This window comes from Littorina saxatilis, linkage group LG6, assembly GCF_037325665.1.
Source record: "Littorina saxatilis isolate snail1 linkage group LG6, US_GU_Lsax_2.0, whole genome shotgun sequence".
NCBI classification, from domain to species: domain Eukaryota; kingdom Metazoa; phylum Mollusca; class Gastropoda; order Littorinimorpha; family Littorinidae; genus Littorina; species Littorina saxatilis.
Genome location: NC_090250.1, coordinates 34,942,903 through 34,953,502, shown reverse-complemented (window position 1 = coordinate 34,953,502; position 10,600 = coordinate 34,942,903). Strand labels below are relative to the sequence as shown.

The window sequence follows — 10,600 nt, the reverse complement described above, 5'->3', positions numbered from 1 at the left end:
GAAATTGTTTTTAAACCGATTTCGGAAATTTAATTTTGATCATGATTTTTATATTTTTAATTTTCAGAGCTTGTTTTTAATCCAAATATAACATATTTATATGTTTTTGGAATCAGGAAATGATGTAGAATAAGATGAACGTAAATTTGGATCGTTTTATATAAAAAAAATTATTACAATTTTCAGATTTTTAATGACCAAAGTCATTATTTAATTTTTAAGCCATCAAGCTGAAATGCAATACCGAAGTCCAGCCTTTGTCGAAGATTGCTTTACAAAAATGTCAATCAATTTGATTGAAAAATGAGGGTGTGACAGTGCCGCCTCAACTTTTACAAAAAGCCGGATATGACGTCATCAAAAGTATTTATCGAAAAAACGAAAAAAATGTCCGGGGATATCATTCCCAGGAGCTTTCATGTCAAATTTCATAAAGATCGGTTCAGTAGTTTGGTCTGAATCACTCTACACACACATGCACAGACAGACAGACAGACACACACACACACACACACACACACACACACACACACACACACACACACACACACACACATACACACACACACACACACATACACCACGACCCTCGTCTCGATTCCCCCTCTATGTTAAAACATTTAGTCAAAACTTGACTAAATGTAAAAATTAAGATGTGATTCTGTAAATAGTAAGCTACTGATGTTAGGCTATTTATTCATAATGCCATTCAATCTGTTCTTTTGATGGAAAGAGGGAGAGAGAAAGACAAGAAATGAGAAAGAGAGAGAGAGAGAGAGAGAGAGAGAGAGAGAGAGAGAGGGGGGGGGAGAGAGAGAGAGAGAGAGAGAGAGAGAGAGAGAGAAGAGAGAGGGAGAGAGAGAGAGAAAGATATAGAGAGAACGAGTGAGAGAGAGAAAGAAAATAGAGAGAGAAATAGAGAGAGAAAGAAAGAGAGAGAGAGAGAGGGAAAGAAAATGAGAGGGGAAGAGAGAGAGATAGAGAGAGAACAAGAAATAGAGAGAGAACGAGAGAGAGAGAAAAGCGGTGTGTGTATGCCTATGTGCGAGTGACTGATGTCTGCATGCGTTTTATTGCCAGCTTCCGCTATCCTCGCTCCTTGGTGCTGTGATAAATATATTTCTCGAATTAAGCATTTCCTATTGTGATCAAGGTGCCAAATACATTATGTCATACAATGTTGATCATGATTCCGACCACGACCCCCTAGGAGTGTTACACCTAAAAGCTTTTGTCTTTGTATCCATTTCGAACTGAATTTTACCGCAGTCCTGCAGCTTTAAGTGTCTGACTGACTTTAAAAAAAAAATATTTAAAGAATATGCCGTAAGCAGTGACACTACATGTCCATTTTGTCATTTCTTAAATGAATAATAAGTAGGATAGTACAAGAGTTACTCGTGTCTGGCTAACTAACGTCAAACTATTTTGCTTGAAAAATAGTCAGGCAATCTGGCAACGAGTTATCTCGACAGCCGTCCGGGCAATGGGCCCGTAAATGATTTGACTAACCATCTCAGACCAGGCCAGGCTTTTACATGGGATAAGGCCATCCCTCCGCTTGGACTCATACCAAAGATCAACACCCTGACTGCTTGCTATACAGAGTGGGAAATTTAGATGTATTGTTTTATCGAACCACTCAAGATTTTGTTTAATGATTCCCTTAAGCATTCCAACTCTCCAATAAAAAGCATGTTAAATCCTGGTAGACATGGTCAGATCTGAGATATTTAGCAGAACTATAATGTTTTTTTGCGGAAAGCTGGGACTTTGCTTTGACTCTATGAATGAAAAATACTCGCATATGCTTTGCTTCGAATTCCTCAGCTGTCAGTAACAGCAGAAACGTTTGTTGTGACTTCAAACTAATGATCTATTCCCGCCTTGTATCCCTCACTTAAGTTACTTATAGCCTCCTTCGCCCTTTGCCTTCTTGTTTGTGTTAAATTTCAAGATGACTTTGATTCTCTTAGTGTCCGATGCAGTGATGTACATTTTAGTCGGTCTCCGGTCTCTGACCGATCCAATTTCCCCAGGACCTATAGCTTTAACCCCAGCAGGACACAGGTCCGATTAACCTACAGAAGAAGTGGTCAAGGGTCCGATCGTTTTTGACAATGAAGCGGACATGCGGACTGTTCAATTTTCAAGAGGAAAGCTTGTTTCGGTTTTGCCAAGCGAAAGTAAACACTGCGTGAGGAAAGCTGGTTTCGGTTTTGCCAAGCGAAAGTATGCACTGCGTGTGACCAGTTTGTTGAGTGAACGAGGCACCATATGGGATCTGATTCTTTGAATTAATTTATCCTCAAGTTGGATCAAGAAGAAAAAAAGAAAACCGAACCCATATGGTGCCTCGAGTGCATTCATTGGCTCAGCAATAAATCGTTTAAACCAATGGGAACCACCCGTGCATGTTCGCACATGCGCAAGGCATTACTTTTCGTCATAATATCCGGAAAAACTGTTGTGCGTTCGAACGAAAATAAAACGAAAGAGAAACGACATGGGTCCGAAAAAAAAGCTCAAAGCAGATAAAAATCAGCAGACATTGATGTCCATGCTGCGTTCGCCAGCCACTGTGGCTTCAGCTGAACCAACAACAACGTCAACCGAGAATTTAAACTGAAAAATCTTTTTAAATGCGGTTTTACGAGTCGTGTTTTTGTCCTATTGAAATTGCAATCTCAGGACACTGTGTCCTATTGATTTTCAGTCTTCGGGACAATTGTCCTAAAGGCTGCTAGAAAAAATGTACATCACTGCCGATGCTTTGTTTATGCATTTTGTGCCTAGCATTGATGTCAACAGTAGTATTAATAAGTCAATTATACTGAATTGATAAAGTGGGTTCCTATGTTCTTGTCTTATATAATTATTTCCATTTCTTATTCTGAGGTGACTTTGCTTCAGTAAATTGTTTACACCAACAGTGTGTTTATGAGTTGTTCGTCACAGTGTTCATCATTGGTCTTTTTCGAGTAGGCTACATTGTGTGTATGAGTGAGATATCTCTACACACAGCATATCCGCACTCGGAACTGAGTGTGTGTGTGTGTGTGTGTGTGTGTGTGTGTGTGTGTGTGTGTGTGTGTGTGTGTGTGTGTGTGTGTGTGTGTGTGTGCCCAGCCAGCAAGACATTAGTGGCCGATAATCGGCCGAACACCCTTCAAAAAGTCGGGCCGGTGACGTCAAAACATACGACGCGGGTGTTGGCCCGACTAACTTTTGCAAAGAGGCAACGATGCGGCCGATAGGCGGCCGAACACCTGCACTATGGCGGCACGCATCCGGTCCGATGTTAATCGGCCCGATGACTTGTTTGACCTGCGGTCCGACACCTTATGCCGACATCGGGAAGATATCGATTTCAGCGGGAAGACATCGGGACGATGTCGGCATAAGGTGTCGGGCCGCAGGTCCAACAAGCCATCGGGCCGATTAACATCGGACCGGATGCGTGCCGCCATAGTACAGGTGTTCGGCCGCCTGTCGGCCGCCTCGTTGCCTCTTTGCAAAAGTTAGTCGGGCCAACACCCGCGTCGTATCTTTTGACGTCACCTGCCCGACTTTTTGAAGGGTGTTCGGCCGACTATCGGCCGCTAATGTCTTGCTGGCTGGGTGCAGCTACAGATACAGCAGTATGTACCACCACCACCCCCACCCCCAAGTGTAACAGTGCAAAATTCACTTACAGCTACAGCTACAGCAGTATAACCCCCCCTCCCCCCAGTGTTACAATGGAAAACAAACCTACAGATACAGCAGTGTGTACAACCCCCCCCCCCCCCCCCCAGTGTAACAGTGCAAAACAAATCACCAGCTAGAGATACAGCAGTATGTAGAACCCCCCGCCCCTACCGCCCTCACTGTAACAGTACAAAACACACCTACAGCTACAGATACAGCCGTATACACCCCCCCCCCCCCTCAGTATTACAGGATAAAACACACCTACAGCAACAGATTCAGCAGTATATACAACCCCCCAAGTGTAACAGTGCAAAAATTACTTACAGCTACAGCTACAGCAGTATGTACACCTCCCCTCCCCCTTAGTAACAGTGCAAAACACACCTACAGCTACAGCAGTATGTACAACCCCCAACCCCCCCCCCCCCCCACCACTGTAACAGTACAAAACTCATTTACAGCTACAGATTCAGAATTATGTACATCCCCCTCCCCCCGCTGCCACCACTGTAACAGTACCAAACATACCTACAGCTTCAGATACAGCAGTATGTACAACACTCAACCGCCTTCCCCCGTGTAGAGTGCAAAACACACCTAGACCTACAGATACAGCAGTATGTACAACCCCCCCCCCCCACCCCACCCCCCCCACCCCCTGTGTGCAAAACACACCTACAGCTACATATACAGCAGTATGTTCAACCCCCCCCCCCTCCCCGCCTACTGTAACAGTACATAACACACCTACAGCTACATCAGTATGTACAAACCGCCCCCCCCCCCCCCCCCAAGTGTAACAGTACAAAACACGCCTACAGCTACAGATAGATCAGTATGTACACCCCCCCCCCCCCCCAAGTGTTACAATGCAATACCTACAGCTACAGATACATCAGTATGTACACCCCACCCCCCAAGTGTAACAGTGCAAACCACACTTACAGCTACAGATTCAGCAGTATGTACTCCACCCCCCCCCCCCCCCCCCCCCCCGTGTAACAGTGCAAAAATCACTAACAGCTACTGCAGTATACCCCCCCTCCCCGTACAGCTACAGCAGTATAAACAAGAAGGGCAAAGCCCATACGACTCACATGCTTGACCTTGACCTTTACATGACCTTGGCCTTCAGGGTCAAGGTCAAATAACTAAACCTAGCAATGACATCATACACTAAGAACTGCTTTACACATTTTTCCTACCAAAATACATGTGACCTTGACCCAAGGTCAAGGTCATCCAAGGTCATGCAACACAAAGCTGTTAATTCAAGACATAGGAAGTACAATGGTGCTTATTAGCGAGCTTTAGATTGACCAACGAAACTTAGTTCGTAGCGATCCCTTTCGTTTCCGGTTATGCAATCGGGAAATCCCTGCGAACTTTTCTTCGCGCCTGCGGTTCTGAGGCGGTAGCACCTTTAGAAGCAGACGAAATGTTTGTCGTGCTCATCCAAACCAATGGCTAAAACATTGGATAGTGTTCGTGTGTTGCACCACACTTTGAATTGTTGGGTGTGACGAAAACTCGTGGTGACGATTTTAAACCATGTTGGGTCACGCATGGTTCAATCTTACATGGTCCAATCTTACATGGTCCAACCTTACATGGTCCAACCATACATGGTCCAATCTTACCTCGTCCAATATTACATGGTCCAACCTTACATGGTCCAATATTACATGGTCCAATATTACATGGTCCAATAATATATATATGGACCATGTAAGATTGGACCATGTGAGATTGGACCATGTAAGATTGGACCATGTAATATTGGACCATGTAATATTGGCCCATGTAAGGTTGGACCATGTAATATTGGACCATGTAAGGTTGGACCATGTAAGATTGGACCATGCAAGGTTGGACCATGTAAGATTGGACCATGTAAGATTGGACCATGTAAGGTTGGACCATGTATGGTTGGACCATGTAAGGTTGGACCATGTAAGGTTGGACCATGTAAGGTTGGACCATGCAAGATTGGACCATGCAAGATTGGACCATGTAAGATTGGACCATGTAAGGTTGGACCATGTAAGGTTGGACCATGTAAGATTGGACCATGTAAGGTTGGACCATGTAAGGTTGGACCATGCAAGATTGGACCATGCAAGATTGGACCATGCAAGATTGGACCATGTAAGGTTGGACCATGTAAGATTGGACCATGTAAGATTGGACCATGTAGGTTTGGACCATGTAAGGTTGGACCATGTAAGATTGGACCATGTAAGATTGGTGTGCATCAGTGCAAAACACACCACCAGCTACAGATGGATCAGTACGTACCCCCCCCCCCCCCCCAAAGTGTTACAATGCAATACACACACCTACAGCTACAGATACATCAGTATACATACACCCCACCCCCCAAGTGTAACAGTGCAAACCACACTTAAAGCTACAGATTCAGCAGTATCATGAGTATGTACTCCACCCCCCCCCCCCCCCCCACTGTACAGGACAAAACACCTACATCTACATCTACAGATACAGCAGTATGTACTCCCCCCCCCCCCCCCCACTGTATAACAGCAAAACTAACATTAAAGAAAAAAAACCAAAATCACTTACTCGCTGGATCCGTCGGTTGTCCTCGAGTTGACGTTAACAGCTTGAACACACCTGTAGGTTTCCATCCGTCCTTGGCTACACAATTTTAACTTGTCAACTATCACCGCCACCACGTGGCACTGGGACCAGCACTCAGATTGAGATCCCGAGGCGACATTCGTCTCGGATAACATATCCACGCCGTAGACGGTGGCACGCCTAGTTTTTTCCACCGCAGGAACAACACCCAATTCGTTCCCCCGCACGCGGAAGCAAAATTGTTATCTCGCAAAGGAATTGCCCTGTGAAGGTACGTTGTGGCAAATCACATTATCAAGTATAGATATTCTGAAGCAGAATTGCCTAGGCTATATGTATAATATGTAACTTATGTCTTGTTGTGTACTCATGAACAGTGGCGTTCGATTTTCTGCCGAAGTCCGTGAAAATTATACAGAGAGGTCTCAATTTCGTACAAATTAACCTAGAACTACCATTTAAAGCACTATTTTAATACTCACAGTTTAATCTTCGATACCTTGCAGCCTTGTATGCGCGTTTTTGGGCACCAGCATCGTGGATAAGCTGCTCTAATCTAGCGTTATTTTGTGGTACTCGATTCTCAGTGGGTAAGGTCCCCCGCAGACACCAGATAAGGTCCCCCGCATTTTTGCCGGAGTGCCTACTACGCCCCCCCGCACATGCGCGCTGAAAAAGCACATCATGCACAGCAAAACTGAAACGTTTGAAGCGTTTTTATTTGACGGATGGAGACCAGCGACCACACGCTATCTGCCGGGGAGGTGTCTGGGGAAGTAATCGACAGCTACCTAGACATCAGTAGTGAGGTGACTATAGGTGAGACAGTCCCTTTACAGACTTCTACACCGAAGAAGGTTGGTCTCCTCCATTTGTGTGACGAATGCGGATCAGCATACAAACACAAGCGAACATTGGACAATCACAAACGTGAGAAACATGGCAACGAATCTCGTTTTGTATGCATAGTTTGTGACAAGAGGTTTGGTCGACAGGTAGATTACCAGTCTCATATGAACAAGCATGCAGGCACCAAACCTGTATACATGGAACAGCATATTTAACATCGCTGTAACACATATAGGCTACTATAATGCCTACATTCACACACTTGCAGAGGAACAACTTCTTTTAATTTCCATAACATTCAAGAATAAGTGTGCTCGACAGTTTTATATGACACGCAGTTAATCAGGTTTGTTTTGTTTATGACCACACAAAAAGAAACAAGTCGCGTAAGGCGAAAATACAATATTTAGTCAAGTAGCTGTCGAACTCACAGAATGAAACGCAATGCCATTTTACTCGTAGCATCGTCAGGCCACCGCTCATGGCAAAGGCAGTGAAATTGACAAGAAGAGCGGGGTAGTAGTTGCACTAAGAAGGATAGCACGCTTTTCTGTACCTCTCTTTGTTTTAACTTTCTGAGCGTGTTTTTAATCCAAACATATCATATCTATATGTTTTTGGAATCAGGAACCGACAAGGAATAAGATGAAAGTGTTTTTAAATTGATTTGGACAATTTAATTTTTATAATAATTTTTATATATTTAATTTTCAGAGCTTGTTTTTAATCCGAATATAACATATTTATATGTTTTTGGAATCAGCAAATGATGGAGAATAAGATAAACGTAAATTTGGATCGTTTTATAAATTTTTAATTTATTTTACAATTTTCAGATTTTTAATGACCAAAGTCATTAATTAATTTTTAAGCCACCAAGCTGAAATGCAATACCGAACCCCGGGCTTCGTCGAAGATTACTTGACCAAAATTTCAACCAATTTGGTTGAAAAATGAGGGCGTGACAGTGCCGCCTCAACTTTCACGAAAAGCCGGATATGACGTCATCAAAGACATTTATCAAAAAAATGAAAAAAACGTTCGGGGATTTCATATTCAGGAACTCTCATGTCAAATTTCATAAAGATCGGTCCAGTAGTTTAGTCTGAATCGCTCTACACACACACACACACACACACATACACACGCACGCACGCACGCACGCACGCACATACACCACGACCCTCGTTTCGATTCCCCCTCGATGTTAAAATATTTAGTCAAAACTTGACTAAATATAAAAAGAGACAGAGAGTTGAGTGCTTTTTGTTTTTGTTTTATAATTCTGCTTTGTTAAAAAGCACAATCCTTCAAGTACAAACGATTCTCCTCATCATATGAAGTCTTGCATGCCTGTCAGAGTATATCTCTGGACTCAAAGCAAAAAGTAACAACCTCACAGCTTCCTGTGTAAAGTGGACATATTTATGTGCAATTCTTTCACACACACACACTGCACACACACACACACACACACACACATGCACGCACGCACACACACACATACACGCACGCACGCGCACACACACACACACGCACACGCACACACACTAAAACAATGGTTAATCGGTGACTTATTGCTCGTGCCAAATGTTGGAGTACATCTGAAGATGTCAGAGTCCAATCACATCCATAATTAGTGGATTTACACAAAAATCATAGCTGTATGTCATTTTTTTCTGATAAACATAACGGCGGGGGATCTTACCCTAGTGTTGCGGTGGGGTGTAGTAGGCAAATCGACCAAGCTGCGGGGGATCTTACCCCGTCAAATTTCACTGTTGATCTTTGAACCGATCGTGAGTCTAAACTAAGGTAAGCTTAAACTTAAAAATGAAGAGCAGTATCCACAAGTAGTTTGACTTTGACCAGCAAAAAGATTTAAGCCCTTCTGTTGACCGTGCTTTGTGTTATTTCAACATTTTTAACGTGGGAGACAGTATTTCTGACTTGTCTTGATGACATTTCTTCTCTTATGTAGTACACGAGAATGTAAATGGTAAGACAACTAGCTGATCCAATGCAAAATAAAGTACCGGACAGTATGATATAAACTTCAATACTAGAAAGTCTGGTTATCTACTATTTTAAGGCATTAATTTGGAGACACCTACCATGTTGTTCGTCTTGCGGGGGAACGAATTGGGTGTTGTTCCTGCGGTGGAAAAAACTAGGCGTGCCACCGTCTACGGCGTGATATCATCAATGTGCTGTCCAACATTCGCAAGAATGTCTCTTCTTTCGATATTAACTTGAACTAAGAAAACAAATAAACTTCGCTCACGCGGGAAAGTAGCAGCTAGCCGGCCATGTTCACACTCAATCTTGTTTGTACCGTAAGGAAAGCTATTAGAGTATTTCAAGTATATATGATGGCGTATTTTTAAAATGTAAAACTCATGGTTTGAGCTCATGCTGTATTTGATTGCAAATATACAAACAAAACTTACAATTAATTATCCTACTCCTATGTGAAAAAGTCAACAAATATGAATAATTTAGTTTCGCATTTGCAGAGTCATGTCACGCCGTTCCCGACGCTTGAACAGGGGACGTAACAAATGCTAAAATAATGATAATAAATTCAAGTTGTTATCTCCCGTAACTCTGCATATTTTTATCGACAGCAACATTGCGTCGGGCCGATGTCGGGGTTTATTACGTACATTTGCCGAGTTTTACACACAGTCAAAACGATATCGGCGCGACAACGGACGTCGACACACGACATTTGACGACGTCACCCGACTGAAATCGTCAGTCGGCCGACGAAAGCTTGCTAGCTGGGTGTGCGGAAGTGTGTGTGTCTGTCTGTTTGTTTGTCTGGTTGTCTGTCTGGCTGGCTGGCTGGCTTTGTGTGTGTGTCAGTGAGTGCGTGCGTGCGTGTGTGTGAGTGCGGCATGCGTATATACGTGTGTATGTTTGGGTGTGTGTGTGCGTCAGTGTGTGCTTGTGTGTGTGTATGTGTGTGTGTGTGTGTGTGCTTGTGCCGTGTGTGTATGTGTGCTGGTGTGTGTATGTGTGCTTGTGTGAGTGTGTGCGTGTGTGTGTGTCACGTGTGTGTATGTGTGTTTGTGCGTGAAGCCTGTCCTTAATTGGACGAAGTCGACTTCGCGTAGCTCACTTCGCGAAGCTACCGGAACTAGACTTAATCGAAGCTGAGACGAAGTCCAAGGGAAGGCACTATGCCGCAGAAGAGAGTTATCTTTTCTTGTCTTGGCGTCTCAAATCTTATTATCCAGAAAACGCATGCGCGTAGTCTCGACCAGCGCGTGGTGTGCTTCATTCTGAGTACTTTACGTCACAAATTGTACTTTACGTACTTGATGATGACGTAAGTTAATTGTAACACATTGTTATGTGTTCTATTTCATTTTCTGAGCACGGCCGGTGTCACAGGATATTTTGGAACCGGACGAATGAGAACCATTCCGATTTATCCTGTTATTATGACGAT

General features: G+C 43.5%; 1 protein-coding gene across 1 annotated transcript in view; it reads left to right on the top strand.

Moving 5' to 3' along the window:
• Positions 1-2,932, top strand: part of LOC138969084 (receptor-type tyrosine-protein phosphatase T-like) — a 39,577-nt gene extending 36,645 nt beyond the window's left edge. Inside the window, exon 23 of the mRNA XM_070341793.1 lies at positions 1-2,932. This exon is cut by the window's left edge and continues 1,297 nt beyond it. The gene's annotated coding sequence lies outside the window, so the exon portion shown is untranslated.
• The last annotated feature ends 7,668 nt before the right edge of the window (positions 2,933-10,600 follow it).